A 14,197-nucleotide genomic window follows, 5' to 3' on the forward strand; every position below is an offset into this window, starting at 1 on the left:
TTGTAATATCTCGCTCCTTGGAGCCTATTGAATAAATACTTGAGTTGTAGAGTCATGTTGTGATGCCATGTTGTATTTGCACATATCGAGCAGATTGTGTGTATGTTATTGAAATGCTTGGTATGTGTGGGATCTGACTATCTAGTTGTTTATCCTTAGTAGCCTCTCTTAGCGGGAAATGTCTCCTAGTGCTTCCACTGAGCCATGGTAGCTTGCTACTGCTCCGGAACACTTAGGCTGGCCGGCATGTGTCCTTCTTCGTTCCTGTGTCTGTCCCTTCGGGGAAATGTCACGCGATGAATACCGGAGTCCTGTTAGCCGCTACAGCCCGGTTCACCGGAGTCCTGCTAGCCCAGTGCTACAGCCTGGATTCACTCGCTGATGATCGACACGTTCGATGATGGGTCATGGATGCCTGTCCTTGTAAGTTTGTGCCACTTTGGGTTTACGACTAGCCATGTCATCTTGGGCTCCTTATCATATGGATGCTAGCGACACTATCATATACGTGTGCCAAAAGGCGCAAACGGTCCCGGGCAAAGGTAAGGCGACACCCGTGGGGATACCGTGTGTGAGGCCGCAAAGTGATATGAGGTGTTACATGCTAGATCGATGTGGCATTGAGTCAGGGTCCTGACAGCTTTGGTATCAGAGCTTGACTGCCTGTAGGATTACCAAGCCAAACTGGTCAAAGTTGAGTCTAGAAATTCTTTAGTTATATCCGGGAATTGATTGTGGGATGGAACGTAAGGCTCTTTTTACTCCTTATACCTTATGCCTTCTGATCCGAGTCATCATATTTTCCGACGGGGTTAAGGAACTAGGCTATCTCTTCTTTCTATCAGGATCACATGTTACTAATCCGTAGACCTATAGGATTGATGGTTCTAAGCTTGAGTTCAGTTCCTACTATCTTCTGTATGTTCATAGTTGATCTCAGAACCTTGATATTATGATGATCGAGTGATTATGCCACCATATTTGTAGCATGTCTTAAATCTTTTCGAGCATTTACAGTCGTTATGCTGTCCGAGTCATCCCAGGTTTCTAAATAATCTGAATTGCAAAATCCTTCCCTCTGTTTTCGATGACTTTTCTGGCCAGGTTAACCACACTAAACGCTGAGTTGAGGTATTCTATTACCTCGACATATATGTGGGAGTTATTATTATGACCCTAGGTGTCTTAGGGGATCATCTAGTAATCTAGCCATGATTTGTGTCCTAGTGTGATGATTCTGGCCTTTATTCTCGAAAGCATCCCGTGAATCCACTTAGTAGTAGGTATTCTACTCCTTGGGTTTTGAACCCAAGAATCACTCCACCTACTTCATGTTGATAGTGTTTGCTAGTCCCTATAGGATATTAGCAACCTTTGCTTTAGCCCTCGAGGTCCATGGTATATCGTTCTTCCAAATACCATGAACTACTTATGGCAGTAGTTCCTCGTCGAACCAAAAGATCGCAACCAGAGTGCCCTCGATGAGTTCTCCATTCTATATTGCAACTCTGCCAGATCTACCTTCTCCGCATGGGTTATCCGGAAGAAACCTGTTGAACTTGGTTCGACATACTAATCTATGCATCCACAACTCAGAAAGTTATATGTTCCTTGAGCTGTCCCTCCTTTGTTATATTCTCACCCCCGTCTATCGACTGATAGTCAAGAGTATGCGTGCATTTGTTTATTGATGCCTATTACTCTTGTGGTCCGTCAAGCCATTCTATTCCAGAATGACTAGGAGAAACAAACTCCAGTACCTCATCCATATCCAGGATTGGGTCAAAGCAGTTGTGCTCCACAGATCAAATACTAATCCAGCTTTTGTTCTGCTCCACCTTGGAGTATTACCATCTTTATATCAAGAATATCATGGGAATTGCACACCATCCTATGAACTCTTGATACAGTGATACTCTCTCCATCATTATTCATTTCTCGGTTCCCGTGTTGTTGTAACCGGAATGTCGACAAGTGAATCGTGATGTGTGAAATTAATACTCCTAGCAACCTTGTTGCTTGGTAGTTAAAGGACAATAATTTCATTCTTAGCGTGTTGGTTCTTGAATCATCATTCTAAGACTGATCGTGCTACCTAGTCCTTATTTCCGGTGCACCCTTCGATCAATGAGTTAGGATTGTGCCAATCCCTCGCTCTTTTGATCATATCGTCTTGCCCTATAAAGCAAGATTGTTCTCGAGCTTGGTGACATATCGGTGGTTCGTGGTTTTTCGAATATCTTCTCGGAAGCATCACCAGGTTGTCACCTGACCACTATGTTGAGTTCGTGATCAAGTTGGTTTTCGAAACCACCCTTTCTCCAAGAATCTGTGTCAGATACCCTGAGCTAGTTGGTTAAGCTAAACAACAACTTGGAGAGTTGGAGGATAAAAGCTTACCTGACTTAGTTCATTTCAAAGGGATATCCTTTGTATATATGTGTTGAAGAAAGTTGATATTTTCATCGACTGGCCCTCGTGATCAGTTAATGGACCTATCATCTTGTCCAATCTTTGATTTGGGTGTGGGCTATCCTCAAATCAAGTCAGAACCAACGATGCTCATAATGTTGTCTTATTCGTGGCTGAACCCTCGAGCATACACCATTACATCTTTTGGTCTGACCAATACTATCACATTGTTCACATGATGGTGGAAGTCCAGTGATATGGAAATTCCGATGAGTTGCGGTTGAGCCCATCAGCGACATTTTGTCCCCACCATGATTTGTGTTGAACATCCAGCTGGTGTTGGAAACTTGTATAAGCATTATCTTCATGTCCCGTTCATGGAGCATATGTTGGATGGAAGAAGTGACTTCCTCAAATTCGTGTGCATTTGGTGCAAGTTGCCGCCGTGAGTTCAAGAAAGGTTTGTTTTGTTTCCCCTGGAATCATCCCAAATTAGTCACACATGTGCAAAGTATACTATGGTTTGGTAGATTAATTACCTCCACTCCATATGTATTCCATAGCACACCAAGCCACTGATTGATTTGTTCAAGGAGAAGAAGCTCCTTCTTAAGAGTATACCTTATGCAAGGACTTTGATATCCTCGATGATGGTTCCCCACCTGAACTCGGTAGTGTTTTATTGTAAGACTACCATGTGATAATGTTTTGTCTGGGACAACGTGTTCACATGCGAGTAGCAGAACCCGCTCATGTTTTGGAGCTTGCTATCGTAGTTCATTTCCCGAGAATCTCGCAACGTCATCTCGTCGATTTGTGTTGCAAACTTTCATTTTTCTTTCTAGACTTGATGAGTCTGGAATATCATGTTACCAACCCGATCTGAATCTCAGGCAGATATGATGGTTGGAACCTTTCCAAGATCTATGATGTAGGTCCCAACAAGGTTGATGTTCTGGCCGACACACCTAGCCGGAAGATCTATCATTGTAGTATCTTGATTGAGCAAATCGACCATCTTCTCCATGAGGATTTCGAGTGACTTATTTAGAAGTTGTTCCTTATGGATCCTTTGTTCTCCCGAAGCCAGACCTTTACTTGATGTTCCAGATACCGACTGGTATTGGGTTAAGCTGGTACATCAAGGAGAACATTAGAAGCGTAGTGCTAAATGTCTCCCGGTCATTCATCCAGATTTTGTCCCCTTGGCCCCGCTAAGGTGAAATCTGAGAAGGTGTTATCTTCCTTTGTATCTGCATCCTCCACCGGTATTCGTCATGGTAGTATGTGGTGTTGCCAGGATCCCTGACACGGATGTTGGTAAAACCTTGATGAATATGGAAATGCTCAAGTCCTTAAGAGGACGCGCAAGTGCTAGGTTTTATCGTCGGCATTAATTGCATAGTGCTCTCAGTTTCCTCGGTTATGCTATAACCACTCCAACAGTGGAATTATTCCTACTGTTGAGTTCCTCCCCAGTTACTAGAATCATTTCCGACATTTGCATTTTGTTCCTAGCTTGCACCACCATTGTGCCATCCCACCATGGGTTCCATCCATTCCTGATGATAATCAAAAATCATTCGTTGTGTTGTCTTCAACAAGGTAGTCCACATCATTTATTCTGGCCTGAGAATGTCATTCTTCGGACTCCTTCAAATGATCAATTGTGATTAGCCTTAGGTTGGTATAGAGAGTCTCAATGATCTCTATATCAAAGGTAATTCTTTTGCCACTTAAGGGGATATTTCTACGAGTCACCTTCCATAAGGTGCATCGTTATGGTATCATGGCAACTCAACTCCTCGCTACGTTGACAACCGTTCACCACCTTCTTAAGCGTGAAATTATTTTTTACCTAGTGAACCCTCGTCATCTGTCTCACTCCATTCCTTCAGATGTATGCTTCGTGTCTCAGCTTGGGAGATATGTCAATGTCTCATCCCATGAGTTGATCCTGAGTTGTTCGATCTTCGAGAAGATTGATTCTTCTAGAGTTTTCCTTTCCTCTCCTTGTCATGTTAGTTGGAGTTGTCAGAGGAAGACATCGAGTCAATGACGATGACCGAATCAAGGTTCTTATGAAGTGCAACCCGGATCATGAAGATTGTGTTAGTTTGCGTTCCCCCTTCCATCTTACCCTATGCTTGAATCTCGGGACGAGATTCTTGTTTAGTGGGGGTGAGTTGTCACATCCCTAGTTCTGGTATGCACTAGGCTAGCCCTTCATGTGAGCATCATGTCTAAATTCTAATGAAACTTCAATTGAGGAAATTTGAAAGCCTCAAAATTTTAAGTAAAAGAAGGGCAAATAACCCTGGAAAATGCATCCAATGTTTCCAAAAAGCTCTTCAATGATGTTTAATATTTTTGGCAACGGTTTTGGTCCAAACCAAAAATATGGAACATTTTTGAGGACTTATTTTTTCCATTTGGATTTAAATCAATAAATATTTGAGTTGGATTTAATTCTTCTATAAAAGAATTGCAAGTCCAACAATTCTGAAAACCTGTGAGTGGCTTCGAATATATTGCATCAAGCCACATAAATATTTTCAGAAGCTACTAAATGATTTGGGCTGTGAATCAAATCAAAACAGAATTGAAGTATTAGAAAACAGAAACAGAAATGTGAAAAAAAGAGAAAGGAACCTACCTGGCCCACTTCCCTGTAGCCGGCCTAGCTTGACTGGCCCAGCCCACTTACCTCCTCGCTCGTCGTCTTCCTCTGCCAGTAGGCAGAGGCGAAGACGCACGCGCGCGCTGGGAGGCCGCCACCTCCTGCTTCGCGCTGGAGGCTCATCCTCCTCCCTGTCCCCGCGCCTGGAGACGCCCTCGACCCCCTCTGTCCTCCCCCCTTCTCCCCTGACCATTTTCCTCTCTCCCTCCTCGTTCTTCGCCCGAACAGAGAGCCCCGCCGGCCACCGCAACCGCACACGCGCCCACTGTTGCCCCCGTGACAAACCACCATCCTCAGAAGCTTCGCTGCATCACTCTCCATCTCCAAGCCGACGGCCACATCCCCGGAAGAACCACAACGCCGGGATCAAGCTCATCCTCATCACCACGGCCGCCGGACGCCACAGACGGATTCGATGCCGCCAGGTCTTCCCCGAGCCCGCTAACTAGCTTCTCCGCCTCCCTGTGAGCTCCTGATTCTCCCTCTCTGCCCGCCCCCTCCGTTCCCGTCCGCTAGCCGCCGCATCCGTGAGCTCACCGCCGGCGTCCATGTCATCGCCGTCGTTCCAATGGACAAAAATCGCGTCCGAGGACGTGGACATGCTCCTGGCGTCTCTAAGAACCTAACCCGCACCACAACCTGCTCCCTTGCGCATTGCAACGCCGCGCTCGCTCGGAGCCGAGCTCCGGCCGCCGCTTCGCTCGCCGCTGCCGAGCTCGAGGCCGTCATCTCCGGCCGCCCTAGCTGTTGCTGCTTGCTGAAACGGGCGCGGGTGAGCTCCAGCTCTCCGTAGCCGCTCTCCTCCGTCCATTTGGACGCCGGAGGAGCGAGCCCGAGCCCTCCGCCGCGCCTGTTGCCATCGGCGACGAGCCGCCGGCTGGTTAGGCCCTGTTGACCAGGGGTTTGACCTCCCCTCGATCAATGACAGGTGGGGCCAGCCCCCTGTTAATTAGTTTAGCTTATTCTAACTTAATTAGCCACTGTTTCACTGACATTTAGGCCCTAATGTTTAATTAACTGACTAATTATTGAATTAGGTTAATTAAGCTCTGTTTAATCGCCCTGCAGCTGACACATGGGTCCCACACGACAGGTTTGACTCTGGTCAACCCTGTTGACTTGCTGACATCACACAAGCGTCATGCTGACGCAGTAAAGCATTTCTGGAATTAAAATAAATCAGGAAATGATTTATAAATTTTAGAAAATACCCCAAACTTCTAAAATTCATAGAAATTCAACCGTAACTCCAAATTAAATAATTTATATATGAAAAATGATCAGAAAAATCCAATCTATCCATCTGTACCGTTTTCATGCATGTTAGAACAACTTATGTCTACTGTTTAGGACAATTCAACTAAATGGCATTTAAGAAATCACATATGGAGTTTGAATTTGAACCTAGGGTTCAAACCAACTCTATTTAACTTGTTGCTAGTTGCATTAGCTCAAACCACAGCATATTGACATGTCATGATCATGCATCATATTGTGCATTGCATTGATTGTGTTTCCTTCTGTGATGTCGGTATTTGTCCCGTCTCGATAGACATGATACCGACGATGAGATCGACGACACCGATGAAGAGCTATATTATCTTCAGAAGTGCCAGGCAAGCAAAACCTCCTTGTTCATTCCGATACAATCCCACTCTCTTGCTCCTGCTCTCTTTTACTGCATTAGGACAACAACGATTCAACTGTTACATGCTGCGGTAGTTGAACCCCTTTCCTCTGCGTGACCTGTCATTGCCACAGTAAATAGATGAAACCCACTAGCATGAGTAGGAGTTGTTTGAGCCCTGATGCGCCTACTCATTCATGCTTGTTTGTCATGCCTGCTATTGCTTAGAGTTGTGTCAGGTCTGATTCATCGGGGATGAATTGGAGGTGTGTGAACATGTCCTACTGTTGAGAGCTAAGTGTGTGAACACGATTTGGTAAAGGTAGCGGTGAGAGGCCATGTAGGAGTACATGGTGGGTTGTCTCATTGCAGCTGTCCTTAGGAACTGAGTTCTGTGTTTGTGATCCATGACCAGCTACTACCACGCATTGGAATGCTTAAGTGCCCCTCTCGACTTATTAATCAACTTGATCTCTGTCCAGGAGTTGCAACTAGTTTCTGGTGTTTGTAGGTAGTGTTAGTAGTCTACCAAGTGGCACCCGGTACAGGTGGGCTTGGGACAGACTAGGCACAGTGGCCCGGTGTACCAAGTGGCACCCGGATGGTGGCTTGGGAACCCTGCACACATCGTTTGGGGCCGTGAGCGACACCCCGGCCGGATCTCCTTGCGGATGGAACCCGAATAGGCGATAAACCTGGACGAGAGACTTGTGTGGTTAGTCAGGTCGTGGCCGACACCCTCGCTGGGCTTCCGCTTGAAGGTTGCCGAGTACATGTCGTGTAAACGGCGGTAAGTGGTGAGAGCGTGTGTGAAGAAGTACACCCCTGCAGGGTTAATATGATCTATTCGAATAGCCGTGTCCGCGGTAAAGGACTTCTGGGTTGCCTGTACAGTTCATAGACAAGTGAAAGTGGATACTCTAAAATACGCAAGATAAGCGTGAGTGCTATGGATGGCGTTCTCGTAGGGAGACGGGAGCGGATCCATAGTGGTGTATTGATATGGTGAATATGTGGACTCGTGTGCGCCACCTCAAAAGAGTTACTTGCAGTCATAGTTCCGGATAGCCACCGAGTCAAAGCTGGCTTGCTGCAGTTAAACCCCACCATCCCCTTGTTGATAATGATGCATATGTAGTTAGTTCTGATGTAAGTCTTGCTGGGTACATTGTACTCACGTTGCTTAATTTATGTTTTTGCAGAGAGACTTCAGTCTCGCTAGTAGTTCCGCGTGGACTTCGACGTTTAGCTTGTTACCTCAGCTACGATCTTGTGCCCTCGGCAGGATCTGGTAGATAGTCAGGCTTCTCAGCCTTTTTCATTTATAGATGTCTGTACCCAGACATGTTAAGCTTCCGCATTGTGCTTTGACTTGTATGCTCTGAATGTTGGGTCGTGAGACCCATGTTTGTAATATCTCGCTCCTCGGAGCCTATTGAATAAATACTTGAGTTGTAGAGTCATGTTGTGATGCCATGTTGTATTTGCACATATCGAGCATATTGTGTGTATGTTATTGAAATGCTTGGTATGTGTGGGATCTAACTATCTAGTTGTTTATCTTTAGTAGCCTCTCTTACCGGGAAATGTCTCCTAGTGCTTCCACTGAGCCATGGTAGCTTGCTACTGCTCCGGAACACTTAGGCTGGCCGGCATGTGTCCTTTTTCGTTCCTGTGTCTGTCCCTTCGGGGAAATGTCACGCGATGAATACCGGAGTCCTGTTAGCCGCTACAGCCCGGTTCACCGGAGTCCTGCTAGCCCAGTGCTATAGCCTGGATTCACTCGCTGATGATCGACACGTTCGATGATGGGTCATGGATGCCTGTCCCTGTAAGTTTGTGCCACTTTGGGTTTACGACTAGCCATGTCAGCTCGGGCTCCTTATCATATGGATGCTAGCGACACTATCATATACATGTGCCAAAAGGCGCAAACGGTCCCGGGCAAAGGTAAGGCGACACCCGTGGGGATACCGTGCGTGAGGCCGCAAAGTGATATGAGGTGTTACATGCTAGATCGATGTGGCATTGAGTCGGGGTCCTGACAATGGGTGAAGTCTTGCTATTAGTAGTCATGTGAATTTGGTATTCGTTCGATATTTTGATGAGATGTATGTTGTCTTCTCCTCTAGTGGTGTTATGTGAACGTCGATTACATGACACTTCACCATTATTTGGGCCTAGAGGAAGGCATGGGGAAGTAATAAGTAGATGATGGATTGCTAGAGTGACAGAAGCTTAAACCCTAGTTTATGCGTTGCTTCGTTAGGGGCTGATTTGGATCCATATGTTTCATGCTATGGTTAGGTTTACCTTAATACTTGTTTTGTAGTTGCGGATGCTTGCAATAGGGGTTAATCATAAGTGGGATGCTTGTCCAAGTTAGGGAAGTACCCAAGTTCTGGTCCACCCACATATCAAATTATCAAAGTATCGAACGCGAATCATATGAGCGTGATGAAAACTAGCTTGACGATAATTCCCATGTGTCCTCGGGATCTCCTTTATCATTATTAGAAATTGTCCAGGCTTATCCTTTGCTACATAAAGGATAGGGCCACCTTGTTGCGCTTTATTTACTTGTTGCTTGTTACTATTTATCTTATCACAAAACTATCTATCACCTACAATTTCAGTGCTTGCAGAAAACCTTACTGAAAACCGCTTATCATTTCCTTCTGCTCCTCGTTGGGTTCGACACTCTTACTTATCGAAAGGACTACGATAGATCCCCTACACTTGTGGGTCATCACATAACAATTTCAAGAAAGTGTTCCCCCTAACTGTGCGCCGTTGCGAAAGTTCGTTGTTTCGAAGCACCACGTGATGATCGGGTGTGATAGATCCTAACGTTCACATGCAACGGGTGTAAGCCAGATTTACACATGCAAAACACTTAGGTCGACTTGATGAGCCTAGCATGTACAGACATGGCCTCGGAACACAAGAGAACAAAAGGTCGAACATGAGTCGTATAGAAGATACGATCAACATGAAGATGTTCACCGATGATGACTAGTCCGTCTCACGTGATGATCGAACACGGCCTAGTTGACTCGGATCATGGATCCCTTAGATGAATAGAGGGATGTCTATCTGAGTGGGAGTTCATTAAATAATTTGATTAGATGAACTTAATTATCATGAACTTAGTCTAAAACTTTTGCAATATGTCTTGTAGATCAAATGGCCCACGCTAATGTTGCCCTCAACTTCAACGCGTTCCTAGAGAAAACCAAGCTAAAAGACGATGGCAGCAACTATACGGACTAGGTCCAGAACTTGAGGATCATCCTCATAGCTGCCAAAAGAGCATATGTCCTAGATGCACCGCTAGGTGAAGCACCCGTTTTCCCAGCAACTCAAGACGTTATGAACGCCTGTCAGTCGCGTAGTGATGATTACTCCCTGGTTCAGTGTGGCATGCTTTACAGCTTAGAACCGGGGCTCCAAAAGTTTTTTGAGCAACACAGAGCGTATGAGATGTTCCAAGAGCTGAAAATGGGTTTCCAAGCTCATGCCCGGGTCGAGAGATATGAAGTCTCCGACAAATCCTACAGTTGTAAGATGGAGGAGAATAGTTCTGTCAGCGAGCACATACTCAAAATGTCTGGGTTGCACAACCACTTGTCTCAGTTGGGAGTTAACCTCCCGGATGACGCGGTCATTGACAGAATCCTTCAGTCGCTCCCACCAAGCTACAAGATCTTTGTGATGAACTACATGTTGGAAATATGCCCTAGAGGCAATAATAAAATGGTTATTATTGTATTTCCTTGTTCATGATAATTGTCTATTGTTCATGCTATAATTGTATTAACTGGAAACCGTAATACATGTGTGAATACATAGACCACAACATGTCCCTAGTGAGCCTCTAGTTGACTAGCTTGTTGATCAATAGATGGTTATGGTTTCCTCACCATGGACATTAGATGTCATCGATAATGGGATCACATCATTAGGAGAATGATGTGATGGACAAGACCCAATCCTAAGCATAGCACAAGATCGTGTAGTTCATTTGCTAAAGCTTTTCTAATGTCAAGTATCATTTCCTTAGACCATGAGATTGTGCAACTCCCGAATACCGTACGAATGCTTTGGGTGTGCCAAACGTCACAACATAACTGGAAGGCTATAAAGGTGCACTACGGGTATCTCCGAAAGTGTGTTGGGTTGGCACGAATCGAGACTGGGATTATGTCACTCCGTATTGATGGAGAGGTATCTCTAGGCCCACTCGGTAATGCATCATCATAATGAGCTCAATGTGACTAAGTAGTTAGTCACGGGATCATGCATTACGGAACGAGTAAAGTGACTTGCCGGTAACAAGATTGAATGAGGTATTGGGATACCGACGATCGAATCTCGGGCAAGTAACATACCGATTGACAAAGGGAATTGCATACGGGATTGCTTGAATCCTTGATATCGTGGTTCATCCGATGAGATCATCGTGGAACATGTGGGAGCCAACATGGGTATCCAGATCCCGCTGTTGGTTATTGACTGGAGAACGTCTCGGTCATGTCTGCATGGTTCCCGAACCCGTAGGGTCTACACACTTATGGTTCGGTGACGTTAGAGTTGTTATGGGAAATAGTATGTGGTTACCAAAGGTTGTTCAGAGTCTCGGATGAGATCCCGGACATGACGAGGAGCTCCGGAATGGTCCGGAGGTGAAGATCGGTATATTGGACGAAGGGTATTGGAGTCCGAAATTGTTCCGGGGGTACCAGGTGATGACCAGCGTGTCCGAAAGGGGTTTCGGAGGCCCTGGCAAGCGTTGGGGGGCCTTGTGGGCCAAGGGGAGAGGGCACATCAGCCCACTAAGGGGCTGAGTGCCCCTCCCACCCCATCTCACATAACCAAGAGAGGTGGGGGCGCCACCCCTAGGGCAGCCGCCCCTCCCGGCTTGGGGGGCAAGTTTCCTAGGGGGTGGGGGCGCCCAAACCCATCTAGGGTTTCCCCTGTGGCCGCCGCCCCTCCCCTTGGGAACCCTAGGGCACCTCCCCCTCCTCCCTTCCCCCTATATATAGTGAGGGAGAGAGAGGGCAGCCGCACCCTTTCCCTGGCGCAGCCCTCTCCCTCCTCCAACACCTCCTCCTCCTTCGTAGTGCTTGGCGAAGCCCTGCCGGAGAACCACGAGCTCCATCACCACCATGTCGTCGTGCTATCGGATTTTTCCCTCAACTTCTCCTCTCCCCTTGCTGGATCAAGAAGGAGGACACGTCCCCGGGCTGTACGTGTGTTGAACGCGGAGGCACCGTTATTCGGTGCTTAGATCGGATTTGGCCACGATCTGAATCGCTTCGTGAATGACTCCACCGACCGCCTTCTTGTAATGCTTCCGCTTAGCGATCTTCAAGGGTATGAAGATGCACTCCCTCTCTCTCGTTGCTAGTCTCTCCATAGATTGATCTTGGTGATGCGTAGAAAATTTTGAATTTCTGCTACGTTCCCCAACAGTGGCATCATGAGCTAGGTCTATTGCGTAGATTCTATGCACGAGTAGAACACAAGTTGTTGTGGGCGTTGATTTTGTTCAATATGCTTAACGTTACTAGTCCTATCTTGTTTCGACGGTATTGTGGGATGAAGCGGCCCGGACCGACCTTACACGTACACTTACGTGAGACAGGTTCCACCGACTGACATGCACTAGTTGCATAAGGTGGCTACCGGGTTTCTGTCTCTCCCACTTTAGTCGGATCGGATTTGATGAAAAGGGTCCTTATGAAGGGTAAATAGAAATTGGCATATCACGTTGTGGTTTTGGCGTAGGTAAGAAACGTTCTTGCTAGAAACATATAACAGCCACGTAAAAACTTGCAACAACAATTAGAGGACGTCTAACTTGTTCTTGCAGCATATGCCGTGTGATGTGATATGGCCAAAAGGATGTGATGAATGATATATATGTGATGTATGAGATTGATCATGTTCTTGTAATGGGAATCACGACTTGCATGTTGATGAGTATGACAACCGGCAGGAGCCATAGGAGTTGTCGTAATTTATTGTATGACCTGCGTGTCATTGAATAACGCCATGTAATTACTTTACTTTATTGCTAAACCATTAGCCATAGTAGTAGAAGTAATAGTTGGCAAGACAACTTCATGAAGACACGATGATGGAGATCATGACGATGGAGATCATGGTGTCATGCCGGTGACGATGATGATCATGGCACCCCGAAGATGGAGATCAAAAGGAGCAAAATGATATTGGCCATATCATGTCACTATTTGATTGCATGTGATGTTTATCATGTTTTTACATCTTATTTTCTTAGAACGACGGTAGCATAAATAAGATGATCCCTCATAAAATTTCAAGAAAGTGTTCCCCCTAACTGTGCATCGTTGCGAACGTTCGCTGTTTCGAAGCACCACATGATGATCGGGTGTGATAGATTCTAACGTTCAGATACAACGCGTGTAAGCCAGATTTACACACGCAAAACACTTAGGTTGACTTGACGAGCCTAGCATGTACAGACATGGCCTCAGAACACAAGAGACCGAAAGGTCGAACATTAGTCGTATAGTAGATACGATCAACATGAAGATGTTCACCGATGATGACTAGTCCGTCTCACGTGATGATCGAACACGGCCTAGTTGACTCGGATCATGTATCACTTAGATGACTAGAGGGATGTCTATCTAAGTGGGAGTTCATTAAATAATCAGATGAACTTAATTAGCATGAACATAGTCAAAAGGTCTTTGCAAATTATGTCGTAGCTTACGCTTTAGTTCTACTATTTTAGATATGTTCCTAGAGAAAATTTAGTTGAAAGTTGATAGTATCAATTATGCGGACTAGGTCCCTAAACTAAGGATTGTCCTCGTTGCTACGCAGAAGGCTTATGTCCTTAATGCACCGCTCGGTGTGCTGAACCTCGAACGCCGTCTGTGGATGTTGCGAACATCTGACATACACGTTTTGATGACTACGTGATAGTTCAGTAATGTTAAACGGTTTAGAATTGAGGCACCAAAGACGATTTTCAAACGTCGCGGAACATATGAGATGTTCAAAGGGCTGAAATTGGGATTTCACACTCGTGCCCACGTTAAGAGGTATGAGACCTCTGACGAGTTTCTTAAGCCTGCAAACTAAGGGAGAAAAGCTCAATCATTGAGCATGTGCTCAGATTGTCTGAGTACTACAATCACTTGAATCGAGTGGGAGTTAATCTTCCAAATGAGATAGTGATGGTTCTCCATAGTCACTGCCACCAAGCTATTAGAGCTTCGTGATGAACTATAACATATCAGGGATAGACATGATGATCCTTGAGAAATTCGCGATGTTTAACACCGCGAAAGTAGAAATCAAATAGGAGCATCAATTGTTGATGGTTGGTAAAACCACTAGTTTCAAGAAGGACAAGGGCAAGAAGGGATACTTCATGAAACGGCAAATCAGTTGCTGCTCTAGTGAAGAAACCCAAGGTTGAA

This window comes from Triticum aestivum, chromosome 4B, assembly GCF_018294505.1.
Source record: "Triticum aestivum cultivar Chinese Spring chromosome 4B, IWGSC CS RefSeq v2.1, whole genome shotgun sequence".
NCBI classification, from domain to species: Eukaryota; Viridiplantae; Streptophyta; class Magnoliopsida; order Poales; family Poaceae; genus Triticum; species Triticum aestivum.